General features: G+C 46.1%; 1 long non-coding RNA gene across 5 annotated transcripts in view; it reads right to left on the bottom strand.

Moving 5' to 3' along the window:
• Positions 1 to 13104: 13104 nt before the first annotated feature.
• Positions 13105 to 26265, bottom strand: part of LOC131487715 (uncharacterized) — a 58892-nt gene continuing 45731 nt past the window's right edge. Inside the window, exons 2-4 of one of the 5 annotated variants that reach the window (XR_009249910.1) lie at positions 20318 to 20547; positions 16442 to 16611; positions 13112 to 13319 (exon numbers count right to left, since the gene is read on the bottom strand). This is a non-coding gene — a long non-coding RNA (uncharacterized LOC131487715). Of the gene's footprint in view, positions 13320 to 13962; positions 16612 to 20317; positions 20548 to 26265 lie in introns of those variants that run through there. The other 4 variants (XR_009249912.1, XR_009249913.1, XR_009249909.1 and 1 more) reach the window with 4 other exon arrangements.

The raw sequence follows: 26265 nt of genomic DNA, 5'->3' as shown, positions 1-26265 counted from the left end.
GCAACCAGCAGAGGAAAAAAAAAAGAAATGAGTTGTTAATGAGATGGGAAAGTCCAAGGGAGTCTGAGACAGAGTCCTAGAGAAGAAAGTGTTCTGGAAGGAAGGCTTGGTCAAGTATGTCCAATGCTGTCAAAAGGTGAAATGAGAACAGAGAATTAACTTTTCTTTGACAAAGACACATTGGTGATCTTGATAAGGGTCCTTTTGAGTGGAGTGGTGTGGGAAGAAATCCCATCAGAGTGGGTTGAAAGGAGATAGAGTTGAAGAGAAGGAGACAGGGAACACTAACAACTCCTTTGAAGAGTTCTGCCGTGAAGGGAAGCAGAGAAGTGGGGCTGAACCTGGACAGGATGCAGGGTCAAGAGAAACTCTGTTGACTTGATGGTCTGATTACTTTAAAATGGGTGATCCCTGGGGCGCCTGGGTGGCTCAGTCGGTTCAGCATTTGGCTCTTGGTTTTGGCTCAGGTCATGATCTCACAATTGAGAGACTGAGCCCCACGTGGTCATGGTTGGGCCTTGTGTCGTCCCCACCCCCACCTCCACCCTGGGCATGGCGTCTGCTTGAGATTCCCTCTCTCCCTCTTCCTCTGCCCCTCTTTCCCACTCGGCTCTCTCTCTCCCTCAAAATACATAAATAAACTAAAAAAATATATAAATGGGTGATAACTAGTAACTTACTATATTTTGAAGGCTGATTGGAATTATCCAGTGGAGAGGGAAATTGATTTATGTTCCTACTCACAGCTTGTTGGGACAGGGTAGGAGACATAAATGCTCTTTTGAGCACATTCTCCAAATATGGCACATTTAAACACGTTATTTAAAATCTTATTTTTTCTTCACTGAATGTTCATGTTTGCAAACTGTTTTATGTTTCCTGTGACTATGATGTTGTGCTGATCTGCTTGAAAGGTTTAAACATTGTTAAATGCAATACATTCATGTGTTGAGACTATAATGAAAAGGTGTCTGGGTGAACGCTGTCAAAGTCAGATTTTGACATGCACAGGGAGGGTTCCCATGTCAGGGTTTGTGCATTACACAACTATAGGGGACATCCGTCGCTTGAATTACAGTGTGAATAGTGTCTTCTGAAGTTGTGCAAAATGGCAGACTGGACCTAAAGATTCTTTGGGCCAGCCCCTCCACCAGCCAACTACTGGTGCAAATCTGTCTATCTCCACTGTTGCAGGAATCTGGCTGTGTACATCAACCCACTCACCACTGCCACATCCAAAGATGCTGACATTGTATTGCCCGATTCCCCTCTCAGAAGGCCTTTTGCATCCAGAGGCAACGGAAGAAGTTCGTAGCGGACCGCGTACCCCAATTTTTTTGTGTCACAGTGTAAGATCAGCACATGCTCAATCCACCTCTGCACCTTCAGGCCAGACTAAATGGGAAACATTCCAAATAAATACTCAGAGTTGCTCCAAAAAAAGTTTTTGTTTTTTTCATTTCCCTTAGTCATTGTAATAGGCATTTGGGAATGCCTGCCCAGACCATACCCTCCTTTCTAGGAACCATTGCACACCTCAGATTTTGCAGGATGGGCTAGTGGATCATCCTACAACTTGTGACAGGTGACCGGTCTTGGGAGAGGGCACCTGACCCAAGAGCAGGTGAGGAGCACCAGCCAGATTCTCTTCAAGAATTCAAAGACTAGGGGCGCCTGGGTGGCTCAGTTGGTTGAGCGTCCAACTTCGGCTCAGGTCATGATCTCACAGTTCGTGGGTTCGAGCCCTGCATCGGGCTCTGTGCTGACTGCTTGCTCAGAGCCTGGAGCCTGCTTCAGATTCTGTGTCTCCTTCTCTCTCTGCCCCTCCCCTGCTCATGCTTTGCCTCACTCTGTTTCTCAAAAATAAACAAACGAAATGTCAACGCCCTCCCCTACCCCCATAAAAAAAAAAAAAGATTTCAAAGACTATGTAAGATGGCTGGTCTCCTGGAGCCACGTCTCTCCCAGCATGAGCTGGCTCGGCGTGCTCCTGGCTTCCTGGCAGCACCCACAAAATCATCACTACCCTCTGCCTGTAGGTACTCAGGACTGGCCTCCCTATAGCCTTCACACCCAGTCTCTATCCATCAACACAAGAAGCCAGGGCTCAAGGTTGCCCTTAATCCTCCAGACTGTCATCACCACATGACTGTTTCCATTCTGACCTGTTTCCCAGCCCTTCCCCACTCCTTAGAACCTTCTGTTGTGTGCTCTGGAGCCCACGGCCCATCATCAGAAAAATCTCCCATAGGGTCTTCAGCTTCTTTTCTGAACATTCCGTTAGCCTTTACGCCCTCGCTTGGTGGTTCTTGAACATTTTGGTCTCAGGAGGCTCTTAGAAATCACTGAGGACCCAAAGAACTTTTGTTTGTGCAGGTTATATCTATCAGTGCATACTGGATTCGAAACTAAACGTTCACATTAACTTAATGATTTTAAAATAACTAATAAAACCATCAAATATTCTATGAAAAATAACTTTTTTAAGTCATGGGAAGAATGTCGTTGTTTTACATGCCTGCAAATCTCTTTAACTTCTGGCTTAATAGAAGACAGCTGGACTCTCCTATCCACTTCTGCATTCAATCTGTGGTGTTATCACACATCATGTAGCCTCTGGAAAATTCCACTGTGCACTTGTGAGAGAATGAGAGTGAAAAGGCAAATAATATTGTAGTCTTACTATGAAAATAGTTTTTGACTTGTGGATCCCTGACAGGGCCTCAGAGACTCCCTAGAGTTCCTGAACTTTCCTAAACTACACTTTGAGAATCACTGTTCTTTTTTTTTTTTTTTTTTTTAATATTTATTTATTTTTAAGAGAGGGGGCAAGGGGGAGCGGCAGAGAGAGAAGGGAGAGAAGGAAACTGAGGATATGAAGCAGGCTCCAGCTGACAGCTGAAAGCCCTACATAGGCCTTGAACTCACGAACCATGAGATCACAACTTCCACCAACGTTGGACACTTAACCGACTGAACTACCCAGATGCCCCGAGAATCACTGTTCTAATTGAACCCTCTGAGGACCTTCCCTCCCCCGAAATCCTCTCAGATGGTCGTAGGTTCTCTCCAACCCTCCTTCTAACACTGGACTGTGAAGGAGAGGGCTTGTGTTCTTTGCTCCTTGAGCCGCTTTTGAGATCACACTCCCTTCCTAAAAATCCCCATCGAACTATCGGACTAGTTTACTCACTTCCCCTCCTTGTTGTGGCCATTGCAGACTCCAGGGTTATTCCTCCCCTTTTCTTGATGCTTTAACTCCTGGTTCATGGTCATTGTCTTAGCTACTGCTCTTGTCACAATTGCTGATGATTTCAATATTCGTAGACAAAATCTTTCCAATGTCCTGGCAGCTCAGTTCCTTGACCTCTGCTCCAATGACCTCATTCTACACTCGACCATGGCCACTCACTCTCATGGTCAACCTTGACTTTGTCATTTCCTATTGCTACCCTCTCCCACTCTCTAACTTCCCAGTTCACCCCTCCAGTACCCGGACTCCCATGATTCTGCAACTCCCTGAAATCTATTGCCTTTCGTGGCCTGTCACCCATCACTTCCCTCCTCACCCAGATTAAATTCCATTATTTTTTTTTAATTTTTTTTAACATTTATTTATTTTTGAGACAGAGAGAGACAGAGCATGAACGGGGGAGGGTCAGAGAGAGGGAGACACAGAATCTGAAACAGGCTCCAGGCTCTGAGCTGCCAGCACAGAGCCTGACGTGGGGCTCGAACTCACGGACCGTGAGATCATGACCTGAGCCAAAGTCGGCCGCTTAACCGACTGAGCCACCCAGGTGCCCCTAAATTCCATTATTATATTAACTTCCTCGCATGCATCCTAGAGTCACTTCATTGTATTTGCTTTGCTAGGTCAAGGTTGCTCAGTCCAATTCTCTTCCTACTTGGTGCTTGCATCACTTTGAACGTGGCTGGAAAAACACACAAAACCACACTGCCTGACTTCACTTTAAATTCACACTCACCATCCTCCTGGGTTCTAATGTCTCTCAGCACTCACACTAGATGTCTTTAGTCACTGTCCCACTCTCTCCAACATTCCCAAATTTTCTCACATAGCCTCACTCGCATCTGAGAACCTTTTTTCCTTCTTTCAGCAAGAACATGGAAACAAAATTTCCAGAATACTGTGGACTGAATGTTTGCATCCCCCAAATTCATATGTTGAACCCCTAGTCCTCAGTGTGGTGGCATTTGGCGTTGGGTCCTTTGGGAGGTGATTAGGGTTAGATAAGGTCATGAGGATAGGGCACTCAGCACCCTTATAAAAAGAGAAAGAGGGCACCTGGGTGGCTCAATTGGTTAAATGTCTGATTCTTCACTTTGACTCAAGTCATGATCTCACAGTCATGAGATTGAACCCCGAGTCAGGCTCTGTGCTCAGTGCGGAGCCGCCTGGGATTTTCTCTCTTTCTCTCTCTCTTTGCCCATCCCCTGCTCATTCTCTCTCAATCTCTTTCACACTCTCTCGCTCAAAATAAATAAACATTTTTAAAATAAATAAGTAATACATGAATGAAAAGAGAAAGAAACACAAGACTGTTCATCTCTCTCTGTCTCTCTCTTTGTCTCTCTCTGTCTCTCAGCCAAGGGAAGGTCATGTGACCACACAGCAAGAAGAGGGCATCTGCAAGCCGTGAAGAGGGTCCTCACCAAGAACTAAATCTGCCAGTACCTTGATCTTGGACCCCTCAGCCTCCACACCTGTGAGAAAATGATGTCCATTGTCAAGGTTCCCAGCCTGGGGTACTTGCTCTAGCAGCCCCCAAGCCAAGCCATGCATGCTGCCACTGCCGAACCAATCCACTTGCCAGGATTTGAAGCCCTATTCTGCCTCCCTCCTATTGCTGGAGTTGAATCTGAGGCTAAACCCTCCACTGTGCACCAGACCCCGTCCCCCATGTTCCTCATCTTTTCGTGGGGTGTGTGGGACGTCCCTCCACTCCCACCATCTTTGTTTACATAGAGCAAAACACCTTGAGCTTTCCGTATTCACTGTCCCTACTATTCCTTCTCTTGTTCTTTCTTTGACTCTCTCCAATCAGGCTTTCATCCTCTCCATTCTGATGAAACCACTGTCAAGGTTATCGGTGATCTCCATGTCACATAAGAATTCAACAAATACTTGTTGAAGGAATGGATGAATGAGTCCTCAGATCATGAGGACCTCAAGGTAGATCCTCAGATCATGAGGACCTCACAATAGAAGAGTTGCATATGCACACACAGACACACACACACACACACACACACACACACACACACACACACAGGTAGAGAGAGGTTGGGAAGGGCTGGTGAGAAGACTCTTCTTGGCCCCAGGTCCCATGAAACCCAGCTTGTACTTGTTTTTGTGAAAGGCTCTAACCCCTTCATTTGAGATAGTACAGGGCACGGGTAAGGCTGTCCTTTGCAACACATGTCTGGATCAGGGCAGTCATCCTAGTATAGGCACAACCTTGTAGACAAGGAATAGTTCCTTCGGGAAAGAAGCCCCCACTTTGGTTTAGACCGAGTGGTACTGTTTGGGGGCAATTCCTTAATCCATTGGAATCCCAGTTGCAGACACAACTTGGTTTTCAGGGATTTTGTAAGGTTTAAGTGAGATTTATGAGAGTTATGTGAAATATGTGTATAGTGCTTGCCACACTCTTGTACGATATGTCAATGGCTAAAGAAAAGTAATGAAGTACTGCATTTAACATAAAAGATCTTTGTGTGTTTCTTGTCCATAATGTTTGTTTCCCTAGATAAATAATCCCGATTCCTTTATGGGAAAGCCCAATATTATCTTTGACTCCCAATTTGGTTCACATATGTCTTAGCCTTTCTTTACACTCAAATGTTTATTATATTACTAAAACACAACATACCGTTGTATTAAAAAATGCTCTTGAATGTAAGGGAGACTTCAACTAGTGGTCCAAGAGCCTGGAAGCAAAATGTAACCTTAAAACATGACATTCATATCCTCCCCATGTCGAAAACAGATAAAAAAAAAAAATAAAGAGCATAACCACATTAACCTAACGACCCTAAGACGGTAGTCTGCATTGGATATATCCAAAGACAAATGGAATAAGCAAGAATGGGTTTATGCTTATTCATTCCTGTCTGTGAGCGAGGGGAGGGCAGGAGAGGGAGGGGAAGCTATGGGAAGAGGAGAAAGAAGGAGGCAGGGAGAAAAAGAGAAAGAGTCCTGGCCAGGATAGTTCATCTAGGCTATGGTCAAGAGTGCTCATGAAAAACCCCTTGAGGCAATCTAGGCCACTTTCCTTAGAGTCAGAACCCAACACACAACCCTATCCATGAGTTTGGTGTTCTGGGTACCATGGTATATTCACAAGGCACATCCCATGCAAAGTAAGCTTTTTGGGATTGACTCCTACTAATAAGATTCTCTAGAGACTAATGTATAAACTAAGATACGAGTTAATCTATAACCAGCAATATTGGTTTCTAGGAGTCAACCTAGGATCACATTGATAAATGATCTCTTTAGGTGAAAGACTCAGCATTAGTAGGAAATTTATTCATTTTCCATTTTAATGTAAATATTCCTTTGCAAGATGGAATCCCCGTTATACCCTAAGCGTTGCACTTGCTTTTCTCTTCCCTCCCTTCTTCCTTCTTCCTCTTCCTCTTTCCCCTCCTCCTCCTTCTTCCCTTCTCCTCCCCCTCCCCCTCCCCCTCTCCTTCTACCTCCTCCTCCTTCTCCTCCTCCCCCTGCTTCTTCTTTTTCTTCTTCTTTTTCTTCTTCTTCTTCTTCTTCTTCTTCTTCTTCTTCTCTCTCTCTCTCTCTCTCTCTCTCTCTCTCACACACACACAGGAAAACACAAATGCGGAATCAACACTAACGACAATTACAATCGACATTAATATTAACTGCAGACGTATGTTCCGCTGATACAGTGCCAGGTGCTTTGAAGGCAGTTTCTCACTCCTCAGACAACACATGACATGAGTACTATTATTATTATTGCCATTTTACAGATGAGGAAATCAAGGCTCACACGAATGGTTTAGTCCTTTCTCAAGGTCACACACTTGTCAGGAGTAAAAATAACTACAAGGTTTTATTTCCCATTGTAAGCGCTTCCCTCCTCTCTTGGTCAACTTGACCTCCCAACTGGAGGAGAGGAAGTTGCATAGCTGTTTGGGGAAGATAAATATTCTCATCCAAACCACCAACTGCAGAGAGGTTTTCTGCTGGACATAGGAAATAAGGAGAACTCCGCAGTAGCAGAAAGCGGATGGAGCAAAGATGCCCCATCCCCCAGGACAACGGTTCCTCGCAGTGCTTGAGGGTCTCCTTCTGTCAAAGAGAGCCAAGCCGGCAAGTGGATGGCCGCCCTTCACAAAGAGCTCTCTGTTCATTCTCTAGCATTAAATGGGCCAGTTCTGGTCTGACAGGAGCACAGACTGGCCCATGAGATCTCACGGATGAGCATTTCTTAGACTGTTCTCTGAGGAAAGGCAATACTACAAGAGGTAGCTATTGCTGCAGGAGAAAGGCTCCTTAGCCAAATCATCTCGGGAAGTACTACATACGAGAGCATAATACGCATCAGTGTATTGAGAAAGTGCAGGCGGTCTGCAGGAAAGAAATTCAATAATTTCATTCCTTTTTCATTTCCTATCAACAGTTTGAGGATATGGCGTTCCACGGAACCTAACTGGGGAAATTTTGTCCTAGACGGAAGGATTGCACGCCAGTCAAATTTGCTTTGAAAGGGGCCCAGGACTAAATAAGATCAAGGGGAGATCTTAATTGAGTCTACTCAGTAGACTCTGCTTTCTGATTTTTAATTTCTTGGATGACTAATCTACTGATAGTATTCCTAAACTTACAGGGGGAAAATATCCCTGCTTCACTTTCCACCGCAGAAACAAAACGAGCAACCCTGAACAATCGTTCTCCTGACCTGCCTAAGCACCTCTTCTGGGCCGGAGAAAAGAGTCAGAACCAGTCACCTTCTTCATAAGAAAGGCTGATGAGACCAGAGAAAGAGGTGAAGTAAGGGTATTTGATAGCAAATTCGCACGAGCCGCGCGTTGACTGCGCACACACTCAGCAGCAGGCCCCCAGGCCAGCACACGCTCTGTCCGTGGTCCGCCAGCGGCCTGTGCACTGGGGGAATACCCAGCACTTAGCACTGTGCCTCTGCTGAGTAGACACTCAATAAATATTTATTAACGGAAGGAAGGGAGGGAGGAAGGAAACAAATTGAGGTTTGTAGATGGTAACCGGCCCCACGACGCCACACCTCTTGCAAGGAGGAGAGCCAGGGCTCAGATGCAGAGCGGCTGGGTTCTTCCACGCCTTGCCAAGCCGCCACGCTCGTTGTCGGCTCGCACACGGCCAGCCCCCAGGAGCTGCCTCGAGGCTCTGGCCACACTTTCTCGGGGCGTTTGCTTTGGCATTATTGTTGTTTGTGCGCTCAAAATTGGTGCATTTATAAGCCACTTGTTTTGGAGTGCCTGACAATAACAGCTAAAATTTATTGGGTACTTACTTGTGCCAGATACTACACTAAGAACTTGACAGAATTTGTTCCCCATGCCCCTCCTGAGAAATAGGTACAATTAGAGCCCCCATTTTACAGACGAGGAAACTGAGGAGCGGAGAGATTAGGTGACAACCCACCATTAAGAGGTGAAGGAGGATCTGAACGGAGGCGGTTTAATTCTTAAATCCCTGCTCGTAGCCTCTTCCCTAAATCCGTGCCCTCTGTCGAACGACAGACATCCTGAAGGAAGGAGACAGGGGCAAGTACCACCCGTAGCCGGATAATGAAACATGTTTGTTTCATTACTTTAACCCTTAGAAGTGTTTGCTCCACGGAGTTCTAAGCACATCACTAGTATCAACTCGCTTAATTCTCATAATACCATGAAACAACAGCATGGGGCTGATACTGTTATGATTCCCATTTCATAGATGAGGAAACTGAGACATAGTTTCCAGAGATGGGAAACCTGTCCACACAGCAAGTGAAAGACATGGGATTCAAACCCAGACTGTCTGGCTCCCTAGTCCTTGGGCTGACCCACCACAGAGTGCCGCCTGCACAGACAGAGCAAGCAGGCACCTCATTTAAAAGTGAGATACCCTCCCGAGAGCAGCTGTGAAAATGGTCGCAAACAGGAACACAGCATCATCTACAGTCCTGGAAGTTAAGTGGGGCCAGGGAGCTTGAGTGACTTAATCCTGTTCAATTTAGATTTCCTGGCTGAATGGGTTCCTGTTCGTCCCACTGGAAATTCATAGCTGATTGTTTGCATTCTTGCGGGAGGGGTGGGCCATTCTCCTGAGCCTCTGTTTGTGGAACAGTAGCTGTCAGCCAGCGTCAGGCAGATAACGGGGACCAAAACCCTGTAGCAAGGAGTGCATGGCACCGATGGGTCAACTCCTGCTTGTTTGGCTGGTGTAGGGGCCTGGCCATCCTCCCCACTGCAGGAAACCTTCCGCGGGAGGTCAATTCACATTCCTTCTGAACCTGGACGCAGGGAGCAAGAGGAAGGAAAAGAGGAAAGAAAAGACGTGTGGGATTATTTGTTAGAAGGGGCAAAAGGTCTTCGAAGGAAGTGACGAAGAGCTACATACAGCTCCGGTGGAAATGACAATGAGCCCTCAACGGTGAATCCTGCTTAGCTCAGTAAGACTGTCCCCACCTACGCCGTGGAGACTGTGAAGATGTGAGGCGTGAGCTCGAGAGGGAGGGAGTGATAGCTGTCCAAACGCAGGGCAGGCATTCAATGAATATCATCTCGGGACATGAATATAAGTTAACAACGCCTCAAAGAGTTGGGCCTTACTTTTCTCTGGTCCATAAATGTTTACCGTGCTTTTCTGTTTCCCTGGACGACTAAAGGGCTGCTGTGTGAAACCTTGACCGTGGCCTCGTTCCTGGCCACTCTCTCCCCCCACCTCACCCTATGCCGGGCCACACTGAATGGCTGGCGGTTTGGGCAAAGGCAGTACAACATACAGGTCAAGGGTGCAGGCTGTGGAGCCAGACCAGGTTCAGTGCTGGTCCAGCAACATAACCAGTGTGAACTCGGGCACCTCACTTCACCTCCCTGGACCTGGAGCCCCTTGCTCTCTTGCTCCCCCTGATAAACACCCACATCCCCCTCCACGAGCCAGGTCAAGGGATCATCCTCCCCCCCCTCCACGAGCCAGGTCAAGGGATCATCCTTCCCCCCACTCCACGAGTCAGGTCAAGGGATCATCCTTCCCCTGCACCCCAGGCAAGCTGCACTGGCAGTGAGGACAGCCTCGCTTACAGCCTTGTCTCAGTGCATCACGTGATCCGCTCCCCTGTCTCCACTCACTGGTTAAGTCGTCAGTGACGCCAAGTTATTCATCTCCGAATCCCAATACCTAGGCTACTTCTCAGATATAACAGAGGCTTGTATGGAAGAGGAAAAGTGGGAGTGAAAAAGGAAAGGCGGATGCAGAGAGGAAGGGAGGACAGACATAACTGATTACCCCTTGAAAGCAATAGGCATGGTTCTTTCCCCCAAATGTCTGGACAGCCTGCCCAGCATCTAAAATTTCCTGCTTAAGGAGATTTGTTCCTCAGGGTAGAGATATTATCTCCAGGATCTCCTTGTTTCTTTTCCAAAGGTAATGTGTTAAACTATTAACAGCCAAGCACCTTAGCATTCCTTTATAAGATGGATTTTCAAAAGGCAAGTGGGGAAAAAGCCTGTCAGGGCTTTGGTGCTAAAAGTGAAGGAAAGGGGGCCCCAAACAGGGGAAGAGAGATGTCAGTGACTTAAAAAAATGTCAACCTTGGGGTGCCTGGGTGGCTCAGTTGGTTAAGCGGCTGACTTTGGCCCAGGTCACGATCTCACGGTTTATGAGTTCGAGCCCCATGTCAGGCTCTGTGCTGACAGCTTGGAGCCTGCCTCAGATTCTGTCTGTCTGTCTGTCTGTCTGTCTCTCTCTCTCTCTGCCCCTCCCCCACTCACACTCTGTCTTTCTCAAAATTAATTTTTTTTAACGTTTATTTATTTCTGAGACAGAGAGAGACAGAGCATGAACGGGGGAGGGGCAGAGAGAGAGGGAGACACAGAATCGGAAGCAGGCTCCAGGCTCTGAGCCATCAGCCCAGAGCCCGACGCGGGGCTCGAACTCACGGACCGCGAGATCGTGACCTGAGCTGAAGTCGGACCCTTAACCGACTGAGCCACCCAGGCGCCCCAAAATGAAATAAACATTAAAAAAAATTTTTTTTAAACGTCAACCTCAGTGAGTCAGAGTCATCAGAATGTGAACACACAATTCCTATTCCCCCTCTGTCCCATCAACCCCGTTCTCTCTCGCACACATCCCTGAGAGAAAGTTCTCTCTTCAGGCTACAGCTGGTACCTCAGTCTCATAAGGAAGATTGGAATCTCTAGTGACTGTACCACTGCTTTGATGCTGACAAAATGTCCTCTCTCTCTCTCTCTCTCTCTCTCTCTCTCTGTCTTCCTCTTAAGATATGGGCCCGTTCATGATCACTTCAACCAGGAAGTCTGGACTTGGTAAGGCAAAGGACTTTCTCATCTAACATGCCATAAGTGCAAGGGACCTCAGAGGTCAACTCTGCCTCACGCCAAACCTTCTCCAGCACCCATAGGAAGCAGGGGCAGCAACCCATCTGGAGGTGAATAGCTGGCTTCTTCCTGGACCCTTTGAGGGAAGAGGTGTTCACTGCCTCTTGAAGCAGCTCTTCCATTTTGGAACACTCCAGTGGCCAGATGTGACCCAGAACCAGCCGATCTGAAACTATTTTTTTTAATTAAAAAAATTTTTTTTAATGTTTTTATTTATTGAGAGACAGAGCACGAGTAGGGGAGGGGCAGAGAGAGGGAGGGGGACACAGAATCTGAAGCAGGCTCCAGGCTAGCACAGAGCCCAATGCAGGGCTTGAACTCACGAACCATGAGATCATGGACCTGAGTCAAAATCGGACACTTAATCGACTGAGTCACCCGGGAGCCCCTGAAACTTTTATGGAAGAGAAAAACAAGTAAAGCAAGTGATTTGTGTTGGATGACACTTTGGGAAATTCTGCAGAAGTGCAACGGTAAGGAACAGATTGTGTCTGCCTCATTTTTTAATAGACATTGATGTACTTACATCAACAAACGAGTGTGACAGTTAATTTTGTGCATCACCTTGACTGGGTAAGGGATGCCCAGATAGCTGAAACGTTTCTGAGTGTGTCTGTGAAGGTGTTCTCGAAGAGATTAGCATTTGAATTGGTGCACCCAGTAAAGAAGATCATCTTTACCAACGTGGGTGAGCCTCATCCAATCCGTTGAGGGTATGAATCTAACAAAAGGCAAAGGAAGGGTGAATTTGCTGTCTGCCTGCTCTGGGATCTTCTCCTGCCCTTGGACACTGGTTCTCCTGCTTCTCCTTCAGACTCAGACTGGGCTTTATATGATTGCCTTTCCTGCTTCTCAGGCCTTTGGGCTCGTAATGAATTACACCACCGACTTTCCTGGGTCTCCAGTTTGCAGACAGCCGATTGTGGGAATTCTCAGCTTCCATAAGTTGTATGAACCAATTCCTATAACAAATCTCCATTTTTAGATAGATATATAGATATAGATACAGATACAGATATAGATATAAACATATAGACACAGATATATAGATATATCTCTCCTGTTGGTTCTGTTTCTCTGGAGGACCCTGACTAATACAAGTATAAACAAAGATAAACTATACCTTCCGATCACATTTCATCAATAGTTTCTTTCCTCCAACAGAAATAGTAAATATCTATAGAGCTGTGGCTTTCAAACCTTTTGAACTCCAAACCTCTTTATCCTCTTTTTTTTAAGATTTTATTTTTAAGTAATCACTGCACCAAACTCACAACCCCAAGATTAAAGAGTCATTCACTCTACCAACTAGGCTAGCCGGGAGCTCACCCTTCACACTCTTAGAATTTATTGATAATCTTCCAAAACTTTGTTTTTCGTGAGTTTTATCTGTTGAGATTTAATGTGTTAAAAACTAAAACTGAGAAAAAAAAACATCATTAGTTGATTCGTTTCAAAACAATTTAAAAAACCCATTGCACACCAAGATTTTTATGAAAACTGGCTATATTTTCCAAAAGCAAATGATGTGCAGTGGAAGAGTTAGCATTGTTTTTCATCTCTGTCAATCTCCTTCATGCCTGGCTTCAGAGAAAAGAGCTGGGTCCTCAGGTCTGCTTCTGTATTCAGTCTGTGGCAGTAGCTGCTGGAAACGTCATGCAGCTGCCAGAAAATTCCACCGTGTTCTTGTGTTAAGAATGAGAAAAAAGGAGGCAAATAATGTATCATTATCATTATTAAAATAGTTTTGAGCTCACGAGCCCAAGAAAGGACCTCAAACAACGAAGACCAGCTACATAATCCCAGTGCAACTGCAAACGTGGGGGTCCCTTGTCCAAAAGTTAGTGAGAATTTCAAGACAGCCACAGCAGGGTAATAATTACATTGAACACGGGGCCCCTCTGAGCCTGGGGCCCCTTGTGACTGCAAAGGTTCTGAGGGCAACTTCAAAGGTCCCCAGACCACATTGTGAGAACTGCTTCTATAGAATGCTACCTGCATCTCGAATCAAAGGGCTGGCTTAGGGCCATAGTACACACCAAGGTGCTGTAGAGGTAGGAGTGTGTGTGTGTGTGTGTGTGTGTGTGTGTGTGTGTTGTCGGAGCTGCGGGACCAGTAGGTATAAGTATTCTTGATCTGTAATCTATCCGTAACGAGATAAAGGCGTAATTGTGCAGGCCTCTCCTGGGTGCCTGCTGCAAACACTTCTACCCTATTATACCACCTATTTATTATTCCATACTGACCACACACACACACACCTCTAGCTGACGCGCTGCACCCCTTGTGTTCCAAATGGCTGCACACCAGATAGTCAGATACTTGTCATGGTTTCCTGTTTCGTGTTTTTATTGTGGTTACAGGCTTTGATCAGCAAGACTGATATCTACGGTCCCCATTTTCCTGTTTGGTGCCTGACACACAGTAGGCACTCTATGCATCTGTCGAGTTATAGTTCTGGTGGGGGAAATTCTACTCATTAAATGCTGTTAACAACAGGTGGTTGGCAACGAAAGTACACCCTTTTGTCCTCCTTCCTGAGAACTAGGCTCTTAGGGAGATTGGCAATCCCAGTACCAGTGGGTGGACTTGTGTATTCAAATGACAGTGCACTTCTCTCCAGCAACGAGACAGCATACCTGAGGCTCAGGTATGTATATGGCTAGTGAAGGACATACGTTTTTCTAGTATTTAGGATGATGCCCTTAGAATCTTGGTAACAAATTAATCCATTTGAATGAACATTACACACATTTATAAATAATGCAGACCCACTTTAAGTTCTGGTCAAATCACCCGCTCTCCTGCAGAGGGAAGCGACTGTGGTTGCTTCTCCCACCCAAACAAAAATCACACAATAAGGGAATTAATCTCTTCCCTAAAATGGCAGGATATTTTTCTGTTCATATCGGAAGTTCATCCCGTTGCAGGTGGAAGGACCCAGGACCTGTAGTTGGCCTCCGCCACTCCACCGATGGGGAAATTGAGGCTCAGAGACAAGAAGAGACTTATTTGTCCAAGAACACACAGCTATCGAGTAGCAGCTGTGGGACACACACCCACTTCTCCTAAAATTAGACAATGGACCATCCACACCAGGAGAATGTGGCCTTTCAGGACAAGGTGAGTCCAGATAACGGAAAATTTAAACCATGATTCATCAGGGGATCACTAACAAGTAAAACCCAAAACATCTCTTCCAAATTCAGCCGGACTTCAAACCCTCTGCTCTCTAGCCCCGAGTGCTCTCCCCTCCCAGATGTTTATTCGCAACATCTTGCCTTCCTCTTCAACATCTTTATCTTCTTCCCCTCCACCAGCACCCTCTCCTTCTTTCCAATGTGTCTTCAATCACCTTGGGGAGAAGAAAAAAAACAAGCCTTCACATGGTCGGCTGCTCCCTGTGGCTGTAATTCTAGTTCTTTCTCGCCTATTACTGCCAAACTCCCGGAAGTGATATATACATGGAGGCCTCCCTTCTCTCACCTCCCTTGACTCCGGTAAGCCCTGACAGTCTGGCTGCCATCCCAGTGCTTTGCAGAAACCACCCACTCAAGGGTCAATGATGTGCTTCTTTCTAAATCAAATGGCTTTCTCCTCGCCTTCAACAGCCATGCTTCCCTAAGAGTGATAGGTGTCGTGATAACGTGGAAACTTTTACGCTTAAAAATAGGTCGTGTTAAAAGGACATTTGTAAATCAGTTAGGTAAAAGCATGCGCTTCGGAGGCAGACTGCCTGATTCACCTCTTGCTTGCAAAATTGACTGGCTGGATCCCTTAAGCAAGCTGCACCTCGGATTCCACATCTGTAAAATGGGAACACAACAGTGTCTCGCTCTTAGAGTTTGGGTGAACGTCCATGAAATATACTTAGAACACAGTCTGGGCGCATCATACATGCTCAACAAAGGTGAGTGGTTGATATAAAATTTATCAGTCTGAGGTGTCCAATAAGAGTTTACATTTGCAGTATCCACGTGCAAAGCCACCACGCTCCTTGCTGCTCTCATACATTCTTCTCCTTCGCAATGTGGAAATCTGTTTAGGCAAATGACCCTTCTTCCCCAGATGGTGTCCCTGAGTGTCTCAGAGACCTTATGGGATCCAGAGCCCTATCACCCAAGATTCATTTTAACGAGGAACACATTTAAATGAACCTTAAATCCATGGGACCTCCATGGTTTGCAACAAACATCGCCCAATGGCAATTTCCACTTCCCATAAGCTAAGCCCTTGTGTTCTCCAATCCCCAGCAGGGTCCTAAATTTGCATGAGGTCGCCAAGGCTGATGCTCAGCTGTAGCCACGTACTTGGGATTTTCTCCAATTTGCTTTTCAGTTGTCCTTGCCTCTGGCTGTAACTGCAGAGTGCATCAGCTCAAAATCTTCCATATACTATATGATTCCCTCCTTGTTCCGCATGATGATGATGATGGTGGTGGTGCTGGTGGTGGTGGTAATGGCAGATACTTCTTGGGTGCTTACTATGTGCAAAGGTTGTTTCTAAGCACTTTATATGTATCATCATCCCCACTCTCCAATGCTTTGCCTCAAACGCACATGGAGAATTTTGCATTTTCTCACTGTCAACTTTAAAAAAATAATCTTTGCTCTCATTTCCATCATGAGCAGATACATCTCTTAAGTGGCACGTTCAACAATCTCACTGCTTTTGTGCATAAAGGAAATGAAGGACTTAGTAGTACTATTGGTAGGACACCTCAAAACCAAGCATATGTACAACGAAGAAGCCATAAATAAGAGTCCATCAGGTGGCTGAAGCTAAAATAACGGCCCCGATGACTTACTCCTCTCTTTGGGGATGACGGATGTTATTTTCTGCCTAGCGCACAACGTTGTTCTTAAGTATAAACTAATAGGGGTGCCTGGCTGGCTCAGTCAGTAGCATGTGCGACTCCTGATCTCAAGGTCGTGAGTTCAAGCCCCACATTGGGTGTGGAGCCTCCTTAAGAAAATTCTGTAAAACGATATAATCATAAAATAGCATAACCGAAATGATTAGTGAAACTTCTCTAGCATTGTTGAGTGCTTACCGGGTCCCGAGCGCTGTGCTGAGAGCTTTACATGCATTATCTCACTGAATCTTCAAAACAACCATGAACCGAGTATTGTTATTATCTCCATTTGACAGATAAGGAAACTGAGGTTAAGAAAACAATTTGCCCAAGTCATACTAAGCCGAGGTTCAGACACAGGTGCATCTGACTTCAAAGCCCAGGCTCTCCGGGGCTCAGTTTATGGGTTGATGTGTACAGCAAGATGCTATCCCTGTTTTCCATCCACATCTGACGGCCCATGTCTTGCCCGGCTTCTCCCCCTTCTCCCACTCCCTGTGGGACTCTTTCTGTCCTAGAGGTGAGCATTTATTTTCACATCACTGCTCTTGCCTGTCAACTCTTTAAAGCCATCGCATTTACCCCCATCTCTCTAAAGACTTCCATAGCTCCTGGCACAGAGTATATACACAATCCCTATTGTTGAATGAATGAACAAATCACCTTTCTAATGGTTATTTGGAAAATAGGAATCATTTCTTACTCAATGAATGATCTAAGAGCTTCATCTTTTAAGATTTTAGGTTTTTTGGCCCATGCAATGCTGAAACTCACTGTAAGCACACTGATATAAGGCCTTGGTTGTCACCCAGGAGCAATTTTGTACCCCCACCTCCACCCTGCCTGGGACATTCAACAACGTCTAGAAACATTTTTTTAATGTTTATTTTTATTTCTTTTTTGAGAGAGAGAGAGAGAGAGATAGAGCATGAGCAGGGGGGTGGGGAGTTGGTGTGCAGCAGAGAGAGAAGGAGACAGAAAATCCCAAGCAGGCTCTGTGCTGGCAGTGTAGAGTCTGATGTGGGGCTTGAACCCATGAACCGTGAGATCTTGACCTGAGCCGAAATCAAGAGTGGGAAGTTTAACCAACTGAGCCACCAGGCACCCCTAGAAGCATTTTTAACTCTCACACCTGGGGGTGGGGAGAAAGGGTGAGGTTGCCAATGGCATCTAATGGCAAGGTCCTACAACCCACAATGAAGAACCATCTGGCCCACAATGTCAATAAATGCTGAGGCTGAGAAACCTGATGTAAGTGTTTGTCTTCCTAAAACTAGTGTCCTAGTGATTGAGATGGGCCAGCGATGTACAAGCCCTAGTGATTATCTGAGTGCCAATTACTGAAGTCCAGGGTTGGCATTGGCCTCTTATTTGCATGGAAGGAACAGGAGAAATTGGGGATCCAGCTAGAGGATCCAGAGATCTAACTTCTGGCTCTGAGACCTAGAATTAACATGATTTACTGCTGCAAGCAAGTTGTTGGATCCAACTTTTCATCTGTAAAATATGTGTGTGTGTGAGGGGAGCCCTTCTAGCTCTAAAATACCTCCAGTTTTAACAAATTCCAAAAGTTAAACTTCTTTTTTAAATTTATCCCCCCTGGGGCGCCTGGGTGGCTCAGCCAGTTGAGCGTCCGACTGCAGCTCAGGTCACGATCTCACGGACCGTGAGTTCGAGCCCCGCGTCGGGCTCTGGGCTGATGGCTCAGAGCCTGGAGCCTGCTTCCAGTTCTGTGTCTCCCTCTCTCTCTGCCCCTCCCCCGTTCATGCTCTGTCTCTCTCTGTCTCAAAAATAAATAAACGTTAAAAAATATATATATATAAATTTATCCCCCCGATTCACAACCAATCGCATGTCAAGATTTATAGGTTTATGTTCACTTTTAAGACCCTCTTGCAATCGCCTCTCCACAGATGCACACTTCCTCCACTCAGGGCCTCACTGTCTCCGCCTGGATTACAGGGCACCGCTCCTAATTGACCCCCTTTTCTCCAGGGTAAATTCTCAGGAGATTCGGCAGCTTGACCAGGATTCCCAGCAGCCCCTAATATGTGACCTAAGTCACGTTCTCTCTCATCTTCTTGCTCTCCACCCTCCCTGCAGGGCAGCGGATGCTTCAGAATCCTTCCTCATGTAAATTTCTGCAGAGTCAGCAGAAATGCCTCTTCTTCGTTCACACTCCAGTACCCCTCTCTGCCTAAAAGCAGGGCATAAATTTCCCCTGCGAAAGATGCCCTCCTGGTACCAGGAAGTAAAGAACATTCTTATTGCCCAAGATGGAGAGCTGACCCTGAGATGAGCCTGCACAATAAACAGCCCTTATCTTGCCTCAGTTTCCCCCATTTATTTCCTAGTCATTGTCCAACAAGTTGCCACCCCTAGAGGCCCAAAGCCCTTTCCCTCGTCTAACCCCTTTTCGGAGATTTATTGCCCTTAAATCTTTTTTTTTTTTTTTTAATTTTTTTTTTTCAACGTTTTTTATTTATTTTTGGGACAGAGAGAGACAGAGCATGAACGGGGGAGGGGCAGAGAGAGAGGGAGACACAGAATCGGAAACAGGCTCCAGGCTCCGAGCCGTCAGCCCAGAGCCCGACGTGGGGCTCGAACTCACAGACCGCGAGATCGTGACCTGGCTGAAGTCGGACGCTTAACCGACTGCGCCACCCAGGCGCCCCTATTGCCCTTAAATCTTAAAGTGGCAACTAAACCCCCTAATAACACTGCTTCTTTGAGATTTTCATTTCTTTTCTATGAAGATCCCCATGCTATGTAAAAATATTAACATCAAATAAAAGGTGTGTGCTTTTCTCCTGTTCTTCTGTTACTTGTCAGCTTAGCTCACAGTTCTGAGTCTTGGAATCCGAGAGGGTGGAGGAAAAGTTTCCTTCCCCTACAAAGGTAAAAGTATTTTATTATTATTATTATTATTATTATTATTTCAAATGTGTACTTATTTATTTTGGGGGGGACAGAGAGATACAGGGAGAGAGAGAATTCCAAGCAGGTGGGGGGAGGGAGGTCAGTGCAGAGCCTGACACGGGACTCGATCCCACAAACTGTGAGATCATGACCAGAGCTGAAATCAAGAGTCGGATGCTTAACTGAATGAGCCACCCAGGCGTCCCAAAGTATTATTAAACTACTGGCCATGGCTCTTTCTGCATTGTGTGCACATTTAGGGATATTCGCTATTGTCCCAGGGGTGAGAGAGGGGAGGAGTGGACTGATCTTTTGTTTAGAAAAATATGGAGATTGAACAATATAAAAGAGCTAAGACCACAATGAGGAAGCAGAAATAAAGGAAGCGGAAAGTGGTCTCCATAATTAAGTAACAAGAATTCTCTGTTTTCCCCTTGCAACTCGAGACGTACACATGTTGGACAGGCCTTGGAATCCTGTAAGGGAAGAAAAAAAACCAGTCGCTCCCCAGGGTCAGGGCAGGGCAGAGGCCCCAGCAACACGAAACTGACCCAGTCAAAGTCAGAGACATCCAAGACACTCTGGCAATTATTTCATAGCTGATCATCTGGTGCTAACTATGCACCAGGCATGGTTCTGAGCCCCCTACAAGTACCGGGTCATTTAATCTCCACAATAATCCCATTGGTATTATTTATTATCTCCTTTTTACAAATGAGACACAGGGAACCACACAGCTGGTAGGAGGCACAACTGGGATACAAACCTGGGCAGTTTGACTTGAGGATTTGTGCTTTTAACGACTTTATTAATAATTCAGATGAGTGTGTTTGCTTTGTGATGTAAGTCTGTTAGCCCAGAAAAATACAGGAAGTAAAACTGAGGGAGAACTACATGAACCTTCCTTACCCTGGGGGCCAAGTGGTGCACAGAGCTGAAGGTAGCCCCCAGCATCAGTGAGGAGGGGGCTAGAGGTGATGGGGAGGAGGCAGGCGGCAGGCAATCCAAGATGGTGCTGGTCTCTCTCCTTTGCTGAGTCCTCTGTGCAGATGGGCAGGTCTCAGAGTATTTTTTTTTCTGGTTATTGGAGGAAAGAATGAGCCCAGTTACATCTGGGCCACCCCAAGATGCCTTAGGTGCTGTGGGGTTCAGAAAATGAGTTGTTAAGAAAATGATACGCTAAAGCTTCATGTCCTTGCCATCAAGGAAGAAATGAAGAAAGCTGCACCCCATCCCCACAGCCCCCTAAGTAGGGGAAGATGTGGAGAGCTCTGGGGCAGGGTGAGGGGGTGACTTCTTCTTGCTTGCTTAAGAGTGGGCATCATGGGATTCTGGAGAAAGAACAGGAGACCTTAGCCTTCCTTCCCACGAACAATTGGCCAGAAGGAAGCAGGGACACTCAGCCCCTGGATTTCCCTGCAGGAAACCTGGGCCCTGCTGGGGCCTCCTGCTTCCCCTCCCTCACTGCCCCTGGCTCAGTTCCCGGTGAGCTCTCCGCCTGTTTGAGAAACAGATGCCAGAAAGGGCCAAGTGCACACTCATACAGTGTGTGTATGTGTGTGTGTGTGTGTGTTCACTTTAACTCGAATGCTTTTAGAAGCAACAATTTTTAGTGGCCCCTGGGTGGCTTAGTCGGTTAAGCGTTTGACTCTTGGTTTCAGCCAAGCTCATGATCTCACAGTTCGTGAGTTTGAACCCAGCATCCGGCTCCATGCTGATGGTGTGGAGCCTGCTTGGGATTCTCTCTATCCCTCTCTCTCTCTCTCTCTGCCCCTCCCTTGCTCACTCTCTGTCTCTCAAAATAAATAAATAAACTTGAACAATTAAAAAAAAGAAAGAACAATTTTTAAAATGTCCGATTCATCAGAGAGGGGCACTGAAGGTACTTTCCTTCCTGTTCACCCTGCATCTACTGTGTACTGATGCTCTGTGTAGCACTGAAAGAGAAGGAAAGAGTCCGCCTCTTAATGTGCTCGGATGGTACTTAATCACTGAAGCTGCTTAAGTACTTTCCTGAACCCCGTTTTTCATCAATGAAGCGGGAACATTGGTAGCTGCCTTGCAGGGTGCTGTGATATTATTAAATTTTAATTCGATGTGAAGGCATCTAGGCCCATATCTGACGCACAGCAATCTCCTTGAGTTCAGCATCTATTACTAGTTTTTAATACATCTCTTATTAATAGTTATCACTTGAGAATGCATAGGACAGATCCCAGCTCTCCAAGCTCCCGCTTTCAGCTGTGGCTGTGACGCATACATGGGAAATGATGCTTTAATGACACCAGGAGTATGTCAGAACATTACCAGCCCAGATGGGCACATGGACAGAAGTGCCCGTATGTTCTGTAAAGGGAGAAACCTATGTGATCAGAAGAGCAGGAGCGTGGTGTGCAGAAAGGTGAGGTGCGGAGCTCCAGGCTTTGGGTGTCCTGCCACCTTCTCTGTGCTCTCTGGGTACATATCCCTGGCATCTTTCATGCATCGCCTGCCTTACCGGAGAGGCACAACAGTACGATGAAATCTCTTTTCTAGATGAGAAAACTGAGACCCAGAGAAAGCCAAGCAGCCAAGCGCTAATCAGCTTGATTTTGCCAAAGAAGACCATGGAGTGTGGGGTAAAAAGTTGTAAGGTTAAGGAGGCAGGCCTGTCAAACACAACTTCAGGAGGAAACTAAAAGTAATCTGGCAGTTGTCGTAGTAACAACCCGAGCAATAATAACCATGACAACAAACTATTAACAGTTAGTAAGCACTTATTTGTTGTGCCAGGCATCATGGGAAATGCTGTGTATTGACTCATTCGGTTCTCATGGTAACCCTATGAAATAGGTATTATTATCATTATTATCATTATTATTAACTCTTTCTCCTTTACAGAAGAAAAGCAGAGGCTTAGAGAGGTTCAGAAACTTTCCCCAAGGTGGCTGGGCCCTCTACAGGCAAGGCCAACTGCAAACCCAGGTCTTTCTACCCCAGAGCTCAAGTGCTGAACCACCATAGCGGCTGACCCCCAGTGCTGCAGAGACCAGCATGTTCTGAAGTACGTCAGGAAGGGCCACATAAGGAACATCTAGCCTGCTCTCACTCAGTACCCCTGGTGGCTAGACCATCCTCTGCTTGACAAGAGATGATGGGTCACAGTGGTTCAGGTACAGATGCTGGAGCTTGGGTGAGCGGGTCCTTTCCACTCTCCACTAGGTGAAGGTTATCGCCTCCCCCACGCCCACGCACTCTTCTCCAGGCTAACCGTGTTCCTCTTAGCAGAACTTCCACACCCTTCACCTTTCCCGGCTCTGTCTCCAAGCAATAATCTAGATTGTCCATACCTGCCTTACAACCCAGCATCCCAAACTCAAAAGATAGCCCTGCATGTGACTTGCCTGGTAGAAAGAACATTGAGACCGTCTCCTTTATTTATCATAAAATCACATTTTCATTATCCCTTTTCAAACTGCACTAGGTTTAAGAAATTGCAGGTTTGTCTGGAGCTTGCGGTCAACTAAAACCTCTTTGAATCAAATCAAAACTATTCCAAGATGATACGGGCAGAGGCACTCCTGTACAGTTGAAAAAGCCAAATGCTTTGTTATGTCATTTTAGGAATCTGAAAAAGAAATTCCAAAAGCAATACATGTGTTCCATTTCAAGTCAAACAAAAGAGAACCGAATAAAGAAAAAATGAATAATTTTCCTGCTCCCCATTTCACTACTTTTCTCTTCAAAGTGACCAGTATTAACAGTTTGGAGGCTATCTTTACAAAACATGCACAGAACATACAAGGGTTCTTTTCAAAAAACCCTTTTCAAAGACCCTGTGTCAAGTGTCAGCAAATCATGGTGAACCGTGAGTGCTCTGAGTCACTGCCTGCTTTTATAAATAAAGTTTTATTGAAACACAGACAAGCCTATTTGGTTACATATTGTCTACAGCTGCTTTTGCACTGCAATGGCAGAGCCTGACATATTTGCTATTTGGCCCTTTACAGAAAATGTTTGGCCTTCTCTGCCTTATATACTACACTCCAACCTTTCACTTAAGAAAATGTCATGAACACTTACTTCATAGGTCACAGCATATAGATCTTACGTTTTTTAAAAAAGCTATCTAATATTTCATAATACAGATGAATTTGTTCTATAACTTCATTATTTTGTGCTCTTGTGATATAATAAGAAATATATATTTTGTCTTTCTCCCTGGTTCCTGGCACAGAGCTTCTAAAACCCTTGGGGAGTGCCTGGGTGGCTCAGTCGGTTAAGTGTCCGACTTCGTCTCAGATCACGATCTCAAGGTTCATGAGTTGGAGCCCCGCATCGGGCTCTGTGCTGACAGCTCAGAGCCTGGAGCCTGCTTTGGCTTCTGTGTCTCCCACTCTCTCAGCCCCTCCCCGGCTGGAGCACACACTCTCTCTCTCTCTCTCTCTCTCTCTCTCTCCCTTTCTCTCAAAAATGAATAAACATTAAAACATTTTTTTAATAAATAAATAAAACTCTTGGAATTTCCTGAGTAATGGGCTGAGAGGAGGATTTTTATTATTCATTACAAAGTCCTTTTCTTTTACATTTCAGAAAGAGAGAGTGCGCACGAGCTGAGGGAGGGGTTAGAGGGAGAGAGAGAGAGAATCTTAAGCAGGCTCACGCTCAGTGAGGAGACCAACGTGGGGCTAAATCCCACAACCCTGGGGTCATGACTAGAGCCGAAATCAAGAGTCAGATGCTTAACTGACTCAGCCACAGAAGCACCCTCGCATTACCTGAGTTTATGCTAATGAGGTGACCCTTAGTGGGCCCCTAGATAATTTCAGGAAGCGGGGGGCTGGTTGCCAGAGGAACCAACCAGGTTATTTGAAGCTTGAAACTTTCAACCCTGTTCCCACCCCCAACCCCACCTCCACGGAGGGGAGGGAAGCTGGGGACTGAATTAATCACTGGCAAATGATTCTATCAATTGTGCCTATGTCTAGGAACCTCCATAAAAACCCCATATTAAGGAGTTTGGAGACTATTTGGGCTGGTAAGCACATCCATGCACCCCAAACTCCCAGGAGAGCGATATACCCCAAACTTCACGGGAACAGAGACTCCTGTGTTCAGGATCCCTCCAGACCTGGCCCTAGGCACTTCATCTGGCTGTTCATTTGTAGCCTTTATAATATTGTTTACAATAAACTGGTAGCTGCAATTAACATGTTTTCCTGGATTCTGTGAGTCCTTATAGCAAATTATCAAACCTGAGGAGTGTGTCCCGGGAACCCCCAATCTGTAGCCAGGTCAGACAGAAGTGTGGGCAAAGTGGTAGGTCAATCATTACTTGTGATTGGCATCTGAAGTGAGGGGGCAGTCTTTTGGGACTGGGCCCTTACCCTGTGTGATCTGGACTAACTCCGGGTAATTAGTGTCAGGCTTCAATTGCCGTGTAGGGCACCTCGTTGGTGTCCACAGAGCTAGAGAATTGCTTGGTGTGGAAAATCTGCACCTTGGCCAGAAGTAAAATGTGGGTGAAAAGCAGATCACAGCAGTAGTACCATTGGTGAACCCTCAGATTGTGCTCAGATTTCTGCCACTTTGGACAAAGCCATAACAAGCACCTATTTTTTTAATCCTTCAGAAGAATCTGGATATGACAAAGAGATCACAGGGCTCCGGCATGAAACTCCTAGTGAGCCAATAAGCCTCTTCTAGCAACAGTTGTAAACAGCCCTGGGGACTGCCAGGCTCCGGGGGGAGGAATTGAACTTTTAGAAGAGAGAGAATGTCTCTAAACAGAAATAATACCCTGATAGATTCACCTGGACGCTCCCTGCTTTCTGCTGTGCCATAGAGCTTCTCCCTGAGCATTAGTCTCTGTCCCCTGATGCAGCCACCCTCCTGCTAAGCCTCCATCACAACCCACGTGTTAGCCCAGGGGACTCCACCGCTCCATCCAGGCAGGTTATTCTGCCACTTGCAGGGTGAGATGTCCCTTTGGAACAGGGCAGAGGGAGTTTGGCTCTGGGGAGAGAGTCGCCTTTGATCCTAGAAATGGAGGGAATACACACAGATCACTTGTTCCTAATTTTGGGGGGAGGTTGTAGACTCCCTCAAGCTAGAGATTCATCCCCTCCCCACCCCTGGAAAAACCTGTGTGTCTTTCTGTATAAATTCGGCAAAAATTCAGAGTATGCACAGAATTCCTGAAGATGCTGTGCACGGCACACAATGCCTAGGTTAACAACCCCGGCCCCAGGTACATTGCACTCCATTTCTTACTGACGCTTACCCACCCCTTGTCATCAGTTCGACACAGCAAATTTCTCTGTGATTCATTAACTCTTCCTTCCTTGCATCACTGACCTTGTGCCTGCTGTTCCAAAGGCTGGCGGTCACGTGCCTCCTTCTTCCTCTGGCTATCCTGTTGGGCAAGATAAACTCACTTCCCCGCCTGCAGGCACCTCTTTCCTGGCGTGAAATGCCCACTGACCAGCTCCACTGACAAGAACCATTCTTCATACTGCTGCTCCCACCCTGACCTGCTTTCCTAGCCTCCGGTGCAAGCCTCTGTCTCAGAAAGAGCCTTTTCCCTCCAGCCCTTCGCCATCTGTATCAGTCTTCTGGAACATTCCTGAAAGCTGTAAATCTTTCAAGTAAACTAGATTTTCCTTTCTGGCTCTTGCTTGTAAATTTGGTGGCTTTGTTGTTCCTAAATTTAACAAAGGAAGTTTGGCGACAAATGCCACACAAATGTCAAATTCATGGCCAAGGAGGCTCTCCGCTGGTATTTGTTTGTGCTGCCCCCTACTGGTTAGAAAAGTAGTACTAAATAAACCTGATGGCCGGTTAGTCGTTCTTAGCCAAAATGCTCACCATTTTACCTT

The sequence above is a fragment of the Neofelis nebulosa genome, chromosome 10, assembly GCF_028018385.1.
Source record: "Neofelis nebulosa isolate mNeoNeb1 chromosome 10, mNeoNeb1.pri, whole genome shotgun sequence".
NCBI classification, from domain to species: domain Eukaryota; kingdom Metazoa; phylum Chordata; class Mammalia; order Carnivora; family Felidae; genus Neofelis; species Neofelis nebulosa.
Note: the sequence above shows the minus strand (reverse complement) of the source record. Positions and strands in the feature narration are given on the sequence as shown.